This window comes from Pristis pectinata, chromosome 2, assembly GCF_009764475.1.
Source record: "Pristis pectinata isolate sPriPec2 chromosome 2, sPriPec2.1.pri, whole genome shotgun sequence".
Classification (NCBI taxonomy): Eukaryota; Metazoa; Chordata; class Chondrichthyes; order Rhinopristiformes; family Pristidae; genus Pristis; species Pristis pectinata.
In genome coordinates this window covers 64,011,578-64,032,295 of record NC_067406.1, presented here as the reverse complement: position 1 = coordinate 64,032,295, position 20,718 = coordinate 64,011,578, and the positions used below count along the sequence as shown (strand labels likewise).

Sequence of the window (20,718 nt, the reverse complement as noted above, 5' to 3'; positions counted from 1 at the left end):
AAAAAATGGTAGTATAGATTTTCCAATTAGGCTGGCCTTATTAAATGGCAGTTTCTAAATCAATATTCACAGCATTATCTGTATGGCTAGGCAATCAATAAAAAGAAGAAATAAGTAGGATTGGGCTATATGGCCCACTATTCAAAAGTATCATGGCTGAACATTTACATCAACTGGACACCAGAGCGATAGACATTTCCACAGATAACTTGATCTAGTGTTCAAAAATCTCAGTATTAAACATACCAAACAACTGAACATTCATAACTCCACGGAGTAAAATGTTTCAAAGGCTCACGTTTATCTGAGTGAAGAAATTTCTCCTCATGTCTCTTCTTAAAAAGCCAATCCTTTAATTGAGTCCATAAAATTTGATTCCAAAGTTTCCAGATTAGGAAACAGTCTTGCAGCATCTAACTTTTCAAATTCTCAAAGGATATTATAATTTTAAAAATCACTATACATTCTTCAAAACTCCAGAGAATTTAAGTCAATATCTCCTCACAAAGGAGCCTTCCAAGGGAAGGCTAATGAACCTTATTTGCATCTCCAATCTAATGAACATTATTTGCATCTCCTAAGGTAACAATAAACTTCTTTACCCATAGAGACCAAAACTGTGCACAATCCCTGGGTGGGTACTCATTAAGGTTCTTTATAATTGCAGCAAGACTTTCCTTAATCATCAATTCCCTTGCAGTAATGACTAAAATAGCACTTGCCTTTCTAATTTTGCTGTCCCTACCTGTTAACATTTTGAGATTCGTGTATAAAGCCTGCCAAATTCATCTGAATGCCAATATTTACTAGTCTCTTGCCTTTAAGAATATATTCTACTTTTCTATTAATTCTCACAAAGAATAGTTTTGCATTCCTCCTTATACATTATATACCATTTTCCACTGTCTTATCCAATTGATTACCAGCCTATGAACAGAATGAAGCCTCTCTGCATCCTTCTCATATACACCTCACAGTTTACTATCGAACTTTGCTTTGCCATGGCAATGAACTTGGATGTATTTAGTTCAGCCATCTCATCTGTGTACAAGAGACCCACACTTAAAAGTTGCAGACTTTTATTTCAATATTCTCTGAGGTTGCATCTTCCTGAATAAAAACAGAGTGCTGAAAGAGCTCAGTAGGTCAAACAGCACTTGCGGAGGCATATGTCAACATATGTCAGGTCGAGATCCTGCATCAGGACTGAGACAGAACAGGAAAGATTGCCAGTACACAGGAGTGCATAGGAGGGTGGGATAGAGGCTGGTAGGTGAAACCTGATGGGGAGGGGATGATGGGCAGCTGGAACCAAGTGGGGGAGGGGTTGGGACAGAGGCTGGAAGATGATTTGTGAAACCAGATGGGAAGGAGGTGACGGGTAGATGGAGCCAGGTGAGGGAGGGGTGGGTGAGACGGGAAGCTGGTAAGTAATAAGTGGAGCCAGATGGGGAGGGATGAAGGGTAGATGGAAACAGGTGGGGGGAGAGGATGGGAGGGATGAACAAAAGGAGAAGGAAACTAGGTGGACGGGTGAGTGCATACAGGAGGTGAGCACTGGGGGGAATTTGGGAAGTTCAATATTCATACAATTGCATTGTAAGCTACCCGTAGAATATGAGATGTCATTCCAATTTGCATTTCGTGTCTCCATAGCAATGGAAAAGGCCAAGGATCGACAGGTCAGTGTGGGAGTGGGAAAGGGAGTTAAAATGACATGTAATTGGAAAATCGAACTGGCTATTGTGCACAGAGCACAAGTGCTCCACAAAACAGTGGCCTAGTCTATGCTTTGTTTCACATCATGTGCACCAAATGCAGTAGATCAGGCTGGCAGAGGTACAGGTGAACCTATGCCTCACATGGAAGGGCCGTTTAGATCCCTGGATAGTGGTGAGGGACAGGTGTTACACCTCCTACAGGGGACAGTGCCTGGGTATAGGGAGGGATGAGTGGGGAGGGATGAGCAGACCAGGCAGTCCCTGTAGAAAGCAGAAAGTGGGTTAGAGAAGAAGATGTACCTGTTTGTTGGAATGTGTTGGAGCTGGTGAAAATGGAGAGAATGATGCGTTGGATGCGGAAGACAGTGGGGTGAAAGGTGAGGACCACGGGAACTCTATTCCTGTTCTGCATGAGGAGAGGCAGGGGTTCAGAGCAGACAGGTGGGAAATGGAGTAAATGTGTGTGAGAGCTTCAACAATGGCAGAGCAGAAGGCATGCTTCTGGAAGGAGGACAGTTCCGAAGCCCTGGAGCACAAGGGTGGGAGGAATAGTCGTCGAGGTAGCAGTAGGAGATGCCAGTGGTAAGCCTGTCTCCTGAAATGGAATAGGCTTAGAACAAGGCTGTTCCACTAAGCCAACTATTCTGGTGAAACCTAGCGTAGACTGGGGAACCATTTTGCGGAGCAACTGCACTCTGTGTGAAATGGCCATTTCGAGCTTCTGGCTACATGTCATTTTAACTCACCTTCCCACTCCCACACCAACCTGTCTCCATTGCTATGGAGAGGCCAAACATAAATTGGAAGAACAGCGTCTCATATTCTTCTTGGGCAGCTTACAACTCAATGATATGAATATTGAATTTTCCAATTTCAGGTATCCCAGACCCCCACCCCCCCACAGTGCTCTCCTCCCACACACTCATCTGTCCACCTAGTTTTCCTCTTTCCTTTGTTCACCCCTTCCATCCCCTCCCCACACCTGGGTTCCATCTGCCCATCATTCCCTCCCCATCTGGCTCCAGCTATCATCTACCAGCCTCTAATCCTGCCCCCAACCCTTTGTACTGCTATGTATTGGCAATCATTCTTGTTCTCTCTCGGTGATGTGAAGTCTCAACCTGAATCGTCAACTTACACTCTTTGCCTTCACTGATGCTGCTTGACCTGCTGAGTTCTTGAATTCTTCCAGCATTCTGTTTTTTTCTAGATTTCAGTATCTGCAGTGTCATCCTGAACACTGTTTGCTGTACAGGTCAACTTTTCGTAACTGTATCATTATGAGATGGGGTAGTACACAGAAATTTAAAGAATTCAACAGTTAAGTATATTGCAGGCTGCTCCATATTGCTGTTCATTTTTTTTTGCTTACAATGGGACATCAAATGTCAATTCTTTGAATATTTTTATTCCCATAACTTTCCTATGGACATTCCCTTAATGTTGGAATTCAAAAGTAAAACAAACCACTTCAAGGTCTCCATAAGAGACACCCTGAGTGAAACCACCACTAACATCATGTCCATGTTTGCATATGAGCTTACGTCAAAAGATGATTGGTGTGGGTTCTGGCTCCTGATCAAGGGAGGCAGGGATAGCAGACCCAGGATATGTCAATCCCTGAGTACCCATAATTTTCTTTGTTCAAAGGAGTGTTCCAAGAAAAACACATTATACATTCAGTGATATTGCTCCATGGAAGTATACATGTTTATCGAGAGCTGGCATTGACTGATTGCTCACATCCAATAAGTTGCCATCAGCTTTATATGCAGTCCATTTTTTTGGTGATAAGGGTTTCAGTTTGTCTTCATCTGATTGATAGCGTGACTACATGTATAGCCAAAATCATGTGTAGGACACACTAGTAGTCAAATGTGGCCTGAAACCTAATTTCACATCTTTGCAGGTACACTGTAATGCTGACATTACATCTACCTTATCCAGAACCACCTCCATTTCATTACTCAGGAAGCTGAACCTTCATCATTGCTTTCCTGCAAGCCCATGCTTGGACTTTGGAATTCCTTCCTTGTCAATTCTGCCCCTCCCCCTTCTGATGTTGTCCAATACTGCAATGGATCCTTTCTAAAGGCATCCAGAATTTATTTCTTCTCATTATGACATTGTGATTAATTGCTCCTCCTCCCTTTGAATTTCACTGATACACCAATTTTCACCACTGAGAGTTTTTCTTTTAGCCCCACAAATCCAGAACTGAGGCACCACCAGCAAGTTTGCTTTCCTCCCATTTGTAATCACATGGGTATAAGATATTCAGCTGTTGGGTCTTATTCTCTGTGATCCTTTCAGGCAGGCAAGAGTTACTTGTCTAAGCAACTACATCTATACACTTCGTAGTTGGTATCATCCGTCTAATCTTCACATTGAGAAGTGGGTCACTCTAATGATGAATTAATTTGGTAACTGGCTCTGAATGTCATGTATAGCTACTAATGCAATGTGACAATAAGACCTTGTTCTTATGCTCTGCTCTTAGGTGTTAAAATCACAGGTTGCCCAGTGTATTAATTGGTTTGGCAGCCACTTCAGTTTTTATCAAATCCACATATATGCTGAGAAATACTGGGAATGAATTAGCTGTGAACATTGCTCTAAATCATTGCTGAATGTCCATGAACATCTCAAAGAAGTTAAAGATTTATTAATCTATTTAACTGCTTGTTACTTCACATCGTTGATTGTAACCAGATGAATAGAAAGAAAGATTTTTAACTAAATTCTATCTTTTATGACAAAGGTATGAAGTAACCAGATGAACAATTAAATCACCTCCACACCTCACCAGTGTCAGGATTAATAATGTGCAATGTAATTTACATGTAAGTTTATATGGTACAGTGAAATAATCAGGGACATACCAACGTATTCAAATATTATGAGTTATTGAACTTGAATTGCTTTCTCAATATACAGCTAAATTTTTGGTATGGGGAGGTTTTTTGAAAAATATTAACACAGAAGAACAGAATAATATTTTGTTATTACAATACTCAAGATGTTCAATGTTATTAATGTAAAATTTATTGATCAATCTTATTCATATCAAGCCTGATACCTTTCTAATTGTGTTTTTCTGCTTTCCTTTGGTTTCTGAGGTTCTCAAAGTGGTCTTTGAAGGTTTTCATTGTCTTCAAAGTAAATAATGGCAGTGTTAAAACAAGGGATAGTTTTTGACATTTTTGAATTCATAGTTTGCATCAGATATTCCTCAAATTTCTTTCATGAGGGATAGATCTAGAGTAAATACCCCCATTTTGCTTAAAATGTCTTCACTCTGGCCTGTAAAGTACATTCCAGATGGCACCATTTAAATTTACTAAACCAATGAGATTACAAACTTAATGTTGTGTATCAAATCATTCTTCTATTTCATTAATTAAAAGTTGAACTTTATACCCCTTTACACTATACCATCTCCTCTGAGGACACACACAGTTCTGATCTGTTATTTCTTTATTCATAGCTTGTTTACCCTCTGCAGTGGTCTTTGTTCTTCACTGTACCACTGTTCCCATTTTGTTGCAGTTACCAAACTTCCCTTTGTACTAATCCTTAGTTGTCACTTTGGCTAATTCCTTGCAGGGCTTTTAAAAAGTTTGGCTAGAAACCAAAGATTCAGCATCAATATTTTTTCTTTCATAGGTTACCTGGTCTTTGCTAATTTGTTGGCCCATTGTATGCCTTGATAATTCACCTCCTTTACAAATACTTTCCAATTGACTTCCACTGTGTATTTGGTCTTATTGTGTCTCTTTCTTTCCTCTTCTCCGCTCCTCCACATATCCTCAAACCAAATTCCACTCAACAAAATAACCAGAATTGATAGATATTCCAAGCCTTCTTTTGGGCTACCAATGGATCTTAAATTCTCCAGATGTATTTATCTCTAAGAAATTTAAGTATTTTCCCTAAACATTGTGCATGGCCAGCAATATTTCATTTGTTATCTGATTATTGTTAATGCAGCCTAATAGCAGACTGTTATCCCTAATAGAACAAGAACTGAAGCTATCATAGAAACCGAGCCAAGCTTGAGGATACACTAACATATGCTTTGACAAGAATAATGCCCTTTCCACAACCAGCACCACAGCTTTCAGGTGTATTAGATCGATTTACCATCTTCAGGGAACCAGTGTTAAAAAATGCAGATCTATCTTGTATGTAGTAAATAGAGGAGAGATCCAAGAGTAATTAACACTGCAGTAAAATAATGTATGTAAAATTAACATTAAGGCTGTTTGGTTTTAATTTAGTTTTCTAGTTAATATAATTTTGCAGTAATAACTCAGCACTATCATCCTTTTTATTATCGTATAATTATGTACTTAAGTCTTGACAACAGCACTGAGCACTGCAGCAACAAAAATGTATTATACCTCTTTGCTCTGAAATTCTAGAAGAATACATAGACCAATCATGCAGAATTTCACATTGAAACTCTGAGACAGAGAGTTTGTCAAATGATTCAACAAAGTCTAAAGACTTTTTACAAGCCTCAATATGCTGAATTAAAAACTAGGGCACAGAACATCTCCATTCTGGTCATATTCTATAAGCTTCCTGTATACGTTCGTAAGAAAAACCTAAACATGCTGACTTATGTCATGAAGCAAAGAATAACTTACCACAATGAGGTAGACCTCTGGGCACACACAAAGTGTCTACATTTATATTTGATCCAAGTACAGAGATAAGGCCGTCAGTGGTAAGCCTGAGCCACTGCCTTCATTCAACAGCAGCAACAACCCTCAAGCACGTTGAAAACAGCACAAGAATGAAACAATCATCAATATTTACAACAAAAGATCAGTAAATCTTCTGAGCTGCAACTTCACCAACATCTTCTTCAATATACAGCTTCAATCAGTTACAACCACTTCAGCAGATTATCAGACTCTGCCCACTAACGGTAATACAGAACATTATGACTTAATCTCCTCTTCTTATATTAGCATCATCAATCCATTTTGATTTTGATTTTAATTTCCCAGTGTAGGGATGTAAACACAGACATCAAATTGATGTAATCAACCCAGGTAGTAGATAATATATTAATAGGAAAACTAATATCAAATGATGACACATCATAAAATGATGTAAAAAATAGCACCGTGAAGATTTAATTGAAGTTTAGTCATTATTACAATATAGGGCAACATGGCAACTAATTTATCTACAGCAAAGTCCCACAGTGTGAATGGGATAAATGACATTACATTCAGTTTTTGTGATATTGTTTTAGTGATAAATATTATCCTGCAGACTAGAATTACTTTCAATTAACCATTGTCTATACTCACTTTTAGTTAATTGTCTAATTTCTTGAGCACAACAGGAAGAGAGATTTCAGACAAAGTCTTGGATAGTCTTATATTTTTTCTATTTTATTATCTTGTAACCAACATTAAGTTGTTAACCCTTGTTGAATATGTGTTTCCAAAGAAAATAGATTCCCATTGGTGTCAATTTATTTAAGACGTTTGCATGTCAAATGGCTACGAAGGTTTGAAGTTAGATATTAACTTTTCTTCTTTCCAAATGCATCATGTTAAAGCTCTCAGTGTTAAATTTTAGCTGATGGGTGTCTGCCCATTTCACTAGATTTCTGGCTGTAGTTACTTTTTATTATTTTTTACTATATTACATATTTTCAATAAATTTATATATATGTGAAACAAAGTTAAATTTCACCAGGGAACTTGGAAGCTGAATTAAATCAAACGTTTACCTTGCACTTCTCTCCCTTTTCTAGATCTCTTTGGCTCCATCTCAGGAGACAAACCATCCACTGACATTTACTATAAACCCACGGACTTCCACAGCAATCAAGACTATAACTCTTGCTACCCTGTTTCTTGTAAGGATGCCATACCTTTCTCCCAATTTCTGTGTCTCCACCACATCTGCTCTCAAGATGAGGCCTTCCATTCCAGAACATCTGAAATGTCCTCCTTTCTCAGGAAACATGTCTTCCCTTCTACTGTGGTTGATGGAGCCCTCTCCTGCATTTCCTCTATTTCTTGGACTTCTGCTCTCACCTCACCTCCCTCCAGACATAACAGAGACAGAGTTCCCCTAGTTCTTCTTAGGGAATTGTCAGACATGAAACATCTTTTAGGGATTACAGATTAGGGGCAGCAGGTATTAATACAAACAAGAACCAAACAGTCTTCAAAAAAAAACATTTAAATGTAAAGTAAAAGCTGTAATCAGTTTTGAAATTAAAAGGTGTCTACAGAGCACAGGCTGCTGGCCCACAACAGGGGGCTGGCTGCTCGAGATATGGTTTGTAAAGTGATGGGGCTATGAGATGTTCTCGTCTGCATCAGCCAGACGTAAGACAATGGGTCTATGTTAATTGGCCTACATCAAACAAGGCACCTACAGCTAAGTTATTTTGCACCCAGAAATCAAGGAGGGCTGCCAGACCAGTCACTTAGCATATCAAACATGGTCATAGGCATATTTTTTCTATCGATAACTGGGATATTTGTGTACTCAGAGAGTCAGCCTCACAACATTAACCTTGGGTATCTAGTTCTCTGTCCTCAAAAGCTTTCAGACCATCCGTGTAAATTACTTTGTCCCAGCAAAGGCATCTGAACCTTCAGAGGTGTCTTGTCAGTTATAGTGCCTTCCCACTGTAAAGATGTATTCAATGGAACTATTTGTCAGACACAAAATATTGAAGTAAACAAGGTCATTATAGTTATTGAAATTGTATTGGATCACCTGCTGTTAGCATTGTCCTTAAGAGTATAAAATCTTGATGTATTTTGAGTTTGGAAGACTCTACCAAGAGGATCTCCAAGAGAATGTCTGTTGTGATGAATAAAGATTTTCATATCAACCAGTTTCTCCAGTGACTTAGTCACATTCACAACAGTCCTCACCTTTCACCCTACCAGTCTTTGCATCCAGCACATCATCCTTTGTAACTTCCACCAGTGCAATGAGATCCCACTTCTAACCACATCTTCTCCTCCCCACCCCCCTCCACCTTCTGCAGGATCCACTCCCTCTGTGACTCCCTGGTCCACTCATCCGTCCCCACCCACCCCTCCCTGACCCCTGGCACTTCCTGCTGCAACTGCAGGAGGTGGAACACTTGTTCATACACCTCCCTCACCACCATCCAGTGACCTAAACAGCCCTTCCAGGTGAGGCAAAGATACATGTGCACCTCCTCCAACCTTGTCTACTGCAATCGGTGCTCCTGAAGTGTCCTCCTCTATACTGGCGACACCAAGCACAGACTAGGCAACCGTTTTGCAGAGCGCCTGCACTCTGTCCACAATGGCCTTCCTGAGTTCTCAGTTGCATGCCATTTCAATTCCCTTCCCATTCCCACACTGACCTGTCCATCCTAGGTCTTCTCCACTGCCAGGGTGAGGCCCAATGCAAACTAGAGGAACAACACCTCATATTCTGTCTGGGTAGCCTACAACCCAATGGTATGAACATTGAATTTTTGATTTTCAGGTAACCCTGACCTCTAGTTTCCCCACCAACCCCCCCCCCCCACTGCTCACAACCCCCCTTCAGTCTTCCAACCCCATTTTCGTCCCTCTCCTCCTCCTCACGGTTCAATCCACCATTCCCCACTCATTTCACCCACCGGCTTTCTACCCCCCACCCCCATTTGGTCCCAGTTCCATCTGTCTTTCAGCTCTCCACTAATGGTTACCATTACCACCTTCTTTACTCTTCAGAAAATACTAAGAGATAAACAACACTGTGGAACTAGAGACCTATACAGACAGTGCCAAATAGTGGTGAAAGTTTCCCTTCCCTAAATAAGGTTAGTGAAACAGTTGGGTATCGGAAAGATAGTGGTCATTTTATGCTTATTTTTCCTGATACCAGCCCACTAACTGCTAACTTTATTGAATTCATTTTTTATTGATGGGGTTTTAATTCACAATTCTTGGATTTCCAGTGCAGTACCAACAGATAACCACCAACATATTTGCAAAATTTGTGCAGAAAATAGTATTACAGAGACCAACTTTCCTGAAAGTCCTGTCCTTGCCTTAAGTTCTTTGAAGCTTGCCATTGACTTATTGCAGCAACAATTGATAAGCACAAGATTCATATGCAATTAGTCTATAATCAATAAAAGTATTTCTAGGTAACTAAAGAATTAAAATACTGTGATATTTTCTATTTATATTTATCCTTATACATTGTACTATGCTGAAACAAATAAAATTACTTGTTGTTATGGGTCACTGCATTCATAAAATACAAGTGACCTGCTGTTAAAACTAGTCCTACAATTGTATATTATAACTGAAATAATTATTTTACTTATATTTTTAACGTCTGGTAGTAATTAGGCAAGTCTTGCACTTGTTACTTTTAATTTGTTTCTTTATCAATTTCCTGACCCACACCCCTGGGCACATTCAGTTCAGTTAGGTAACCTTGAGAAATGGCTAATGTTGCACTGAGATTTTCCTTTTACTAGGCTAGTTTTAATCTTGTAACAAATGCTGCTTCGTCAGCTTTGTATAATTCTTCAAAATCCTATTAGAACCAACCCCATCCATAAGCCCTAATCGGTGTAAAAAATAGATTGCATGCAATCAGTGAAAGCATGAGAAATAGGAGCAGATAATATAGTGGTGGGAACCTAATATTCTGAAATGCATTAGGCATTATTGCACTAATGCATTAAGCCCACAATGTGCGGTTGCTCAGCTAAAATCAGCTGGAAGCTGGTAAATGTCAAATGACTTGGAACACAAGGATTCTGACTTTGACACAGATTAAATTAGCCACCCCATAATGCTGGTGTTGTATCCAGAACATGTGCTGAAGGGAGAGCTGAAGTAACAATTCAGATGGTGATGGGAGGAATGGATCAAGCTAGGACGAGTGGTGCAGCTGGTAGAACAGCTGTCTCCAGTGACCTGGGTTCAATCCTGACTTCCTATGCTACCTGTGTGGAGTTTGCACATTCTTCCTGTGACTGCATGGGTTTCCCCCGAGTGCTCTGGTTTCCTCCCAAGTCTCAAAGACATGTGGGTTGGTAAGGTAAATGGCCACTGTAAAATGCCCCAAGTGTGTAGGTGAGTGGCAGAATCTAAGGGGAGCAAATGGGAATGTGAGGAGAATAACATGGGATTAGTGTAGGATTTGTATGAATGGGTGTTCAATGGTCAGCATGGACTTGGTGGGCTGAAAGACCTGTTTCTGTGCTGTGTGACTCTATGATTCTATCACTCTAATGTCTAAATATTACCCAAAACATCCATCCCACAATATCATAAGCACAGCCAGGACATAATGGAAATAGGTTAATTTCACATTATGTGGGAAAGGCAACATTTTTGAGCACAGAAACATCACTAAATCACCAGTCCCATATCTTACCGATGTTATGCTCCCTACAAAGACCTGAGCTGCAGAGAGGGAGGGATGGACCACAGGAGCTAGAGCGTTACGGCCCTGTGACCACTCTATGCATTTTCAATATGGCTCAGTTTGGGAACTCTCTTTCTTTCTTACAGAGCAAGACTAAGGGGTCAAATTACCCTCATTGAAAACTAGTGTTTTAAGCAAATTAAACTTCTGACCATTTTTCATCTATAATGATTGCCAATGTGATATTTTATGGTGAATCTGAGAACTATTCTATTTGCTCTTAGAAATGTATTGGTTGATCCCTGTTCCTTTCATACTAGATGCACTTGTACAATTTTATAGGCTGAGATGTGTACTTAAAATTAAACACAACAGAATGATCAGTGACACAAGAGATTCTGCAAATGCTGGAATCTGGAGCAACACACACAAAATGCTGGAGGAACTCAGCAGGTCAGGCAGCATCTATGGAGAGAAATAAACAGTCGACATTTTGGGTTGAGACCCTTTATCGGGACTGGAAAGGAAGAGGGCAGAAGCCGGAATAAGAAAGTTGGGGGAGGGGGAGGAGTACATGCAGGAAGGTGATAGGTGAGTCCAGGTGAGAGGGGGAAGGGGGGGAGATGTAAGAAGCTGAGAAATGATAGGTAGAAGAGGCAAAGGGCTGAAGAAGAAGGAATCCAGTAGGAGAGGGCAGTGAACTATAGAATAAAGGGAAGGAGGTGGGGATTAGATAGGCAGGTAGATAGGCAGATGAATGATCAGTGAAAACTTTTTCAGGGATATTGTTTAAGTTTCCAAACAGACCAACAATCAATAGCACACAGTGGGCCACACAGACTGTGACATACACTTTTCCTGTAAACTGAAGAGAAAGAGCAAAATAATTCAGCAAGATCTTCAGTTCGAAGTGGGCTCTCAATGTAATGGAGAGACAAGCCACTAAGATTAAGAAGCTGAAGCAAGCATGATTACCATAAAACGGGCCCCCAAAAGAATCTGGAAGACAGATTCAACTTTGCGAAAAGATTCTACAGTGGAAAAACAACAGTGAATGGATGGTGCCTGGCACATTTGGCAGATGCTGTAGATGTTGTTATTCAATGATATCAATCTTAGCAAATTACTAGTGTTTAATGAATTTGTTCAAGTGCCACAATACTTAACTGAGTCTGAATCACAGTAACCTGCAGCTGCAGACTGAGAGTAAGTAGTAATCATCAACTGAGAAGCACAACATAATCCAAGAAAACCTAGAATGGAGTAACTGAGAAAAATTGATATTACTCATTGGCTCACACCCAGTAATTACAAATGTCCTCCAGGCAGCTCTCGGACCTGCTTATCATATGCTTGCAGACAATGTAAATTACATCCAGGTAATTTTGCATCAGGACATAAGAACACCTTGCTGATTGAGATAAGCAATATAAAATACGTTCCCATTCAATTCTTATTTACCTTCACTTTAAGGAAAAGGCTGTGTTCAACAGATGTACAAGTGCTTAGAGGTGGAACAGGTCAACAGGTCAGTCTCTTCATCTCTCAAATATAGTATTGATATTGCCTGAGATGTGGCACAAAATCAACATAATGCATTAACTGAAGTAATAGAAAGTAGACCCCAGGATAGCTTAATTTTACCTTAACTAGTAAGTTTAAAACAGTGACCTAAACGTAATGCAAAATGTACCATTTATTATATATGTCATGACATAAACATGACTAACTACACACAGGCTCTTAATATGTGCTCTTTTTTTTTGTTACATTAGGCTGTAAGCTGAAAATCATCTCATGGGAAGTTATGGAAATTTTGGTGGAATTGGCGCCAATGTAATGGAAAATTAAGTGAGGGAATGGGCCTAAAAAAAAGAATGTTCTACATTTTATTTTCCCTATGGATGGCCAGTCCCCTACACCTCCACCAGGATAGCCTGTGGACCATTTGCTTCTTCTCCGAACTGAAGGCCAAATGGTTCCCCATCATTAGCACCTTTTTCCATTTGGCTGAATGTTCTCACTTTGAACAATAACTCCTTTCACTTTACGTACTTCCTCCAATGAAAAAGTATAGATATGGGAGTATATATATGGGTCGAGCTATGCCTTTCTTTGTGGGATAAGTGGAACATTCCTTGTTTCAGCCTGGTCAGGCTCCCTCCCTCACCTCTTTATCCAGAACACTAATAACTGTATTGATGCTGTTTTCTGCTCTTATACATAACGCAAGCATTTCACCACCTTCGCTGTCACTTCCACACTGCTCTCACTTCACATGGTCCATAAACACTTACCTTCTCTTTCTTGACGTCTCTACCTTCATTTGAGGGGATAAGTTAATGCAGTGCATTGTGGCATCTTCTGAACTGGTCTAGAGCTAAGTATCAACCTTGCTCCTTTATTCACCTTGATGTCCAACATCGTAACGTAACTGGTTATTCCATCCTGAACTGAAGCTGCAAGCTTGGCCCAACACTGTTACAATAGATAACTATGTGGTATCATTTCTTCAGGTAATAGCAGCCCACCAAACTTAAGGTAGCATTTTCCTTAAAAGCATTTAGATATATACGATATTATTTCTCTCTTTAAAAAGAAAGAAGGGTATTGTGCTGAATAAACAAATAAACACGTTTACACTGGAGGCTTCTGTGCATTGATAAGTCAGTACAGGTTGGTTATAAACTAGTACGTTCAGTGACTTTCAAAAATACACATTTTCTAGTCTGGTTACTTTCAAAAATTTAAGTATACATATAGAAACAGTGGAAACTCAGGTTTCTTGCTTTTCAGAGCCCTTCTCATGGCATCTCTCCCCCATATCTCCATTTTATTCCAGTAGATTGTGCCCATGATCCACCTCAGCTACATACTTGTCGACAAGTTTGCAGACACTCTTGTCTTTCTGGATGCCTTGGAGAACCCTGCACACCCAGTGCATTCATCGCTGTCTTCCTATCTCATGGACTTCATTTCTATGCTCTATGTCCTCCAATCCATCCAGTCTCTCCTATTCTCATATTCCCCTTTGAAGTTTTGACTTGAAAACCATTCCCTGATTCCTTTCTGAAGGTCTTTCCTTCAGCCTTTGCCTTTGCCTTTGCCTTTGTCTTTGCCAAAACATCTTAAAGGTCTGCCTGTGTGTTAGCATACTGATGGCAACCAGGACCACTCCTTGCATGGAGCCAGGACTCTCTTTGACACGGTTATGAATAGAACCCCTGAGCCTTAGATCCCTTCTTTGAACTGAGTTTCCTCAGTCAAGTTTCCTGAGCAACACTGATCAGACATAGATGACGAATAATCCGTATGATAGAACTCAAGGCCAATGTCTAGATTTCATTTGATCATTCATGGCGCTCTTGTTTTCACCTCGCCTTCCCACTAACTTCCTCTGTGTTCTGACTCAAGAGTGTGCATTCCTTTCTGCTCCTGACTTCATGATAGCTTTTCCAGAAATCTCTCGATCTGTAGAATCCAGGTTGGTTTTAGATTGGTCTCACCAATGACTTGTGCTTTCCATGAATTTCTCTGCTATTTTCTCCCAAATAATTCATGTTTTGGCTCAAATTTTCCTTAGGCCTTGGTGCTTTCCACTGTGTCCATCACCAATATCCACGTTGCTAATCCATGGCACCCTGGAATCCTGCCCCCACTACAAATGTGTGGTATACCTCAGTGACTTGGCTGAAGATTTTGGTAGGATTTTACTGCTCAAGTTTCCATTTGGGTGTTCAAGCGTCGTTCTGTTTTCCATCAATCGTCATCTTTACTGTGAATATATCTCTGCTATCTGCAAAATGGACAACCATCAACAACCCTCAGTGTTGTACTTTAGGTCTATCTCTATACTGATTCCATAGACACCTCATTCTCCTGAGTTAACTCAAGGGACAGGAATTTTAATGTCTTTAGCAACCTTAAAGACTTGGTCGAGGTTACCCAACATAAGCTTTTTTATAAGATTCTTAATGAACAATGTTTTGGAACCCTTGCTGGGTTGTCTTCTAGAATGTGTGCCTTCATATGCTTCCTTCTATTTAGCAGTCCAGCTTGAATCTTCAACAATTTGCAGGGCTTTCTCTTCATTGCACGTCACAAATGCTACGACTTCCTTTTCGGTTCCTGCTTTGAAGCATTGATTTGATCTTGGACCAAACTATGTCACTGGAAACTAGCCCAAAGCTTTTTTGTTTCCCTTTTCGTTCAGCTGGTGAATGCTCCCACAGTTCCTCAGGAAGCTAAAGAAATTTGGTTTGTCCCCTTTGACTCTCACCAACTTTTATCGATGCACCATAGAAAGCATCCTATCAGGATGTATCACGGCTTGGTATGGCATCTGCTCTGCCCAAGACCGCAAGAAGCTGCAGAGAGTTGTGGACACAGCCCAGTGCATTACGGACACCAGTCTCCCCTCCTTGGACTCTGTCTTTACCTCTCATTGTCTTGGTGTAGCAGCCAGCATAATCAAAGACCCCACCCACCCAGGACATTCTCTCTTCTCTCCTCTTCCATCGGGTAGAAGATACAGGAGCCTGAGGGCACGTACCACCAGACTTAAGGACAGCTTTTACCCCACTGTGATAAGACTATTGAACAGTTCCCTTATACAATGAGATGGACTATGACCTGTGGGCTCATGACCTCACGATCTACCTTGTTGTGACCTTGCACCTTATTGCACTGCACTTTCTCTATAGCTGTGACACTTTACTCTGTACTGTTATTGTTTTTTTTACCTGTACTACATCAAGGCACTCTGTACTAACTTAATGTAACTGCACTGTGTAATGAATTGACCTGTAAGATCGGTATGCAAGACAAGTTTTTCACTGTACCTCGGTACAAGTGACAATAATAAACCAGTACCAATACCAATAGGGTTCAGCTTTTTTATGTTTATAAAACCTGCAGGTCCCTTCACTTGCTCTGTCTCTGCAGTGTTCTTCACTGCATCTGCACTGCTGCTTATCATTCCTGTGGTCACACCCTTTCCTGGTGCTGACTCATGGTTTTGCTTCCCAGGCACTACCTCTCATATTGGTTTGCATGAATGCTTTTTCTTTACTTTTGTGCTGAAACAAAGACAAAGCAAGTGATTTGGGAGGGAATCTGTTCCTGAATCATTTCTATTCTGTTGAGTGTTCAGCTGAAATTGAATGTGTTATCCACAAGTGCTCTAATATTGGCAACTCAACTTCCCTATTATGTTGGGCCCAGGCATTTAATTTTTCCCAGTGTTCATCGCACTTTAGAGAACGTGCATAATAGGACTTAACTTTTCATTTTTGGGAATTGTCCAGATATAAGTCTGTGGTGTCTTGCCCCACCATTGAGCTATCTGTTGCAGTATCCACATACACTTATGTCTTATCTTATTTGAATGGGAACTGTGAATTTACTGCATTCTTTTGTCATGTCACCATGTCATGTCATGTTACCATTTGACATGCATTGCTCAATATCATTGTTAACATCTGAGGTCTTCATGGTACTATGCTCAGTCTATTCAGAGGGTGTATATCCTTGCCTCAAGCACACTGTGGACTGCAATTCCGAGTCAGGTTTCTGCTTCTGGTGGCAGATGTCCAGTTTTACTACAATTGTAACCATGGGCTGACGTCAATAGTCTGGCAGAAACTGGGAGTTTCCCTGACATTAGGAACAGAGCTTTATTTCAGTCAAGTGAGCCATTGTTTCTCGCATCTCACATTCCTGTGGTTAACTGGTTTCTCACTGAAACCACCCTTAATTCCCATGTGACCGGGTCCTGATGGAGAAGACGTGGCTGATGCTGCCATTGCTGCCCCTATGGCTTTGCCCAATAAACTCACATCTGACTGAAAGTCCTTCACATTTCTGAGTGCTATTTCCATCCATAATGCATTTCTTGTTCTTTCTTCAAAAATAAAGTCCTATGTGTTAAAGAATTTGATCTGTATTCTCTTGATACTTAACCTACACATTAAAACTAATTTCAGCACTTAGTCCAATTACATTTTGAAATTACGCAGTCCCTCAGACTGTCACTGTGATCACTGGGAAGCCTCATTAGGCCAAACTGTTTCATGGACATTGTATGAAAAGATGTTAAATAAGTGAAAGAAGCAAAAGAAAATGGAGGATCTGAAAATTACCCATTCCTTACTATTAAACTCTAACAACCAAATAGAAAACATACATTCAAGCTAAAAATTTTATTTCAAAAGGCAAGTTGTTCATAACTTTAATTTCAGGGGTTGAACATTGTGTTAAATAAGGAAAATGGGTACAGTTTGTCCCCATCCAATTTCAAAAACCGATGTTTTTGCAACCGCCTTATCTGGGAATCCTTCATGTACGTAAGTCTTTCTTATAAGAGTAAATTACAGGAGAAATGCCAAGGCAGGGATGATAACTCAAAGAATCTTGCAGCCCATCATGTCTGTAGCAGCTTGAAAGAAGAGCTCTTTGAAACAGTAGTTAGTGCCAGTAGAGGGATCTGCCCAGTCCCGGGCTGTTGCTGGTACCAATGCTTAGCAATGGGTTTTCCCAAGCCTGTCATTTCTTGGGCCCCAAGACTGAGATCGGGTGGACCCAAGACCCAGTATGTCATCAGATGGATCCCAGGGAACAGGTAGACATAGGAACAGAACCTGTCCTGGGAATTCCCAGCCCAGACCATATCTGATTGCGCAGGTCAGAGGCCTAAATTACTCCTCTTTCTGAAACAGCCAATTCTATTGGTCAACTGGGTGGCATGGATATCAAGTCATCCTCATACACGGCTCTCAGTTCTTTGCTCACCCTTTCAGCCAGTATTGTGAATTGTGCAGAGCACCCAGTATAGAATGAGTAACTGTGGGTATTTATTGCTGCTTTCAAGTGCTATATTTCCTTCGACATGAGTAGTCCAGGAAGAAACAGAGTGGGGCAGAAAGCAGGAAATCCCAAACCCTCACCCTTTTTTTTATCCAAGTGGGATCATTGTGGAGACTATTTAACCTCCAATGTTTGTGGATTTATTCTGTCAAGATTCAACATGCTGGGAAACACTTGAATTCAGAGAAGCCTCATCCTTGAAAACGCTGATGAAAACATGAACAAGTAATTCAGGAGAATCAGTAGTAATGATATAATTGCTGGAGTCTTGCTAAAATATCACTTAATATTAAATTGTGGGTTGATGTGTACTAAGCCAGAGTGCCTGAGTGTGTATAAGATTTGTGACAGGTAGAATAAGCATCAATAATCACAATTGTAAATGAAAAAATCATAAAACTGAAAATGCCAGAAACCTAAAAGAAACAGTTCTGATGAAGGATCGTCAACCTGAAGCCTTAACTTGGTTTCTCTTCCACAGATGCTGCCAGACCTGCTGAGTGATTCATCAATGATCCCAGCTGTGCACAATACTACCCCATATGACAAAACACATTAACTCCTGCTTTCATTTGCATCCTCAAAATATTTTTAGCTAAATTTTAAAAATTTACAGCGTGGTAACAGGCCCTTCCGGCCCAACGAGTCCACGCCGCCCATTTTAAACCCCCAAATTAACCTACCCGTACGTCTTTAGAACGTGGGAGGAAACCGGAGCACCCGGAGGAAATCCACGCAGACACTGGAGAACGCACAAACTCCTTACAGACAGCGACGGGAATCGAACCCCGATCGCTGGCGCTGTAATAGCGTTGCGCTAACCACTACGCTACCGTGGCGCCTACAAGTGAAAATCTCAAGGAAAATTTAAAGGCAACATTTTAATACCCCAATGACTTTTTTCTTCTGCATCATTCACAACAATATTCATAAGGAATGACTTTGGAGATTAGATGCTCAAAAATGTTACTAGGTCTGAAGATGTGTAATGCAATGCTGCGTGTGGCCAATGCAGGTTAGTGCAAAGCCTCCTAGCAGCAACAGTCTAACATGCATGAGGCCTAAAGCTTTGCATTAGGAAACTTACTTGTTGGCCTTTTCTCCACAAACTTCCACCAAGATCATGAATAGTTTGGCCAGAAGATAATGGTGGGAAGAGCAATCACTGAGAGAAATTAAAGAAAGCACCTCCATGGAAGAAAATGAAGATCTCAGACTCCACAGCAGTGTCCTGATGATATCAAACTCTTTAACTAATGTTGAAGCTAGTGTCAGCCTTCTGGTTTAGACCTGCTCCAGTGTACAAGGCCTGTGAGATTCAAGGTCGCATATGCATCATGCAATTTTGCACAATTGACATCAAGGCAAGCTTTCCACCTAGTGGCCATTCATGTATGCATCAAATGTGCAGAGAACACAGATTGATCTGAAAGTGACCTACTGCTGCGCAAAGTGAACAGATTCTATTTACCAAGCAGACGTTTTAAAAATACTTCATGTGATCTACAAAAACATTGGGTTGTGCCATAGAATTTCCAGACTAGTGGCATTTACAGTGGAGTTGGAAATCATTTTTCCTTTCTCCTGAGTAGGATCGAAGGATTGGGGTAGTGATGGGGGAGGTTAAAGATCATCAAGAATATTGTTATAATGTAGATATTGATGGATTATTTCTCTTGGCCATCAAAACAAGTCATTTTAATTTAATCACAAAAGTAATGAAAAGAACATTTGGAAATATCAGGTTACAGAGACACAACGGTAATATTTTTCCCTGCTTACTTCCTTAACCTTAAGATTGACCTGTGAAGAAAAACATCATGGCAGTGTTTTTAAGTTTATGCACAGACCAAGCAGCTCAAAATTACCAGGACTGTCATAAAAAGAGTCATAGAGTAATACAGCGCAGAAACAGGCCCTTTGACCCAACTGGTCCATGCCAACCACAGCATCCTCTCTGCTAGTTCCAGTTGCCCGTGTTTGGCCCATAATCCTTCAAGCCCCTCCCCTATCCAAATGCCTCTTAAATTTTGCAATTGTACCCGCCTCAACCACTTCCTCTGGCAGCTCATTCTAGGTACTCATTACCTTCTGTGTAAAGAAGAGACTTGAGAGGTCACTTCTTTACACAGAAGGTAGTGAGTACCTGGAATGAGCTGTGAGGTCACCCCTCATTCTCCTAAGCTCCAAGGAATAAAGATTCAGTGTGGCCAACCTCTCCCTATAACTCAGGCCCTCTAGTCCAGGGAGTATCCCCATAAATCACTTCTGCGCTGTCTCCAGCTTGACAATGTCTTTCCTGCAACAGGGTGACCAAAACTGTACACAATACTCCGTGCGGCCTCACTAAAGACTTATATAACTGCAACACAATGTCCCTACTCCTAAACTCGATGCCCTGACTGATGAAGGCCAGCATTCTAAACGCCTTCTTCACCATCCTGTCTACTTGTGCAGCCACTTTCAGCAAACTGTGCATTTGTACTCTCCGGTCCCTCTGTTCCACAACAGCATAAATCATAACTTATTGAAAAGCAGTTTTAAATATGTTTCCAGTTCATGTTCCACAGATGCTGCCAGAACAGTTGTGAATTTCCAGGCATTTCTGATCTGATTTCAAATTTTTAGAATCTGCAATATTTTGCTTTTGAATGAATGAAAATTCCGGCCGCTGTCTGTAAGGAGTTTGTCCGTTCTCCCCGTGTCTGCGTGGGTTTCCTCCAGGTGCTCTGGTTTC

The 20,718-nt window shown here is 40.7% G+C and overlaps 1 protein-coding gene across 1 annotated transcript in view; it reads right to left on the bottom strand.

The window, feature by feature from the left end:
* The window catches only part of cnga1b (cyclic nucleotide gated channel subunit alpha 1b), a 37,699-nt gene extending 18,599 nt beyond the window's left edge, over positions 1-19,100 (bottom strand). The window contains exon 1 of the mRNA XM_052040270.1: positions 19,069-19,100. The gene's annotated coding sequence lies outside the window, so the exon portion shown is untranslated. The remainder of the gene's footprint in view (positions 1-19,068) is intronic.
* Between the last annotated feature and the right edge of the window lie 1,618 nt (positions 19,101-20,718).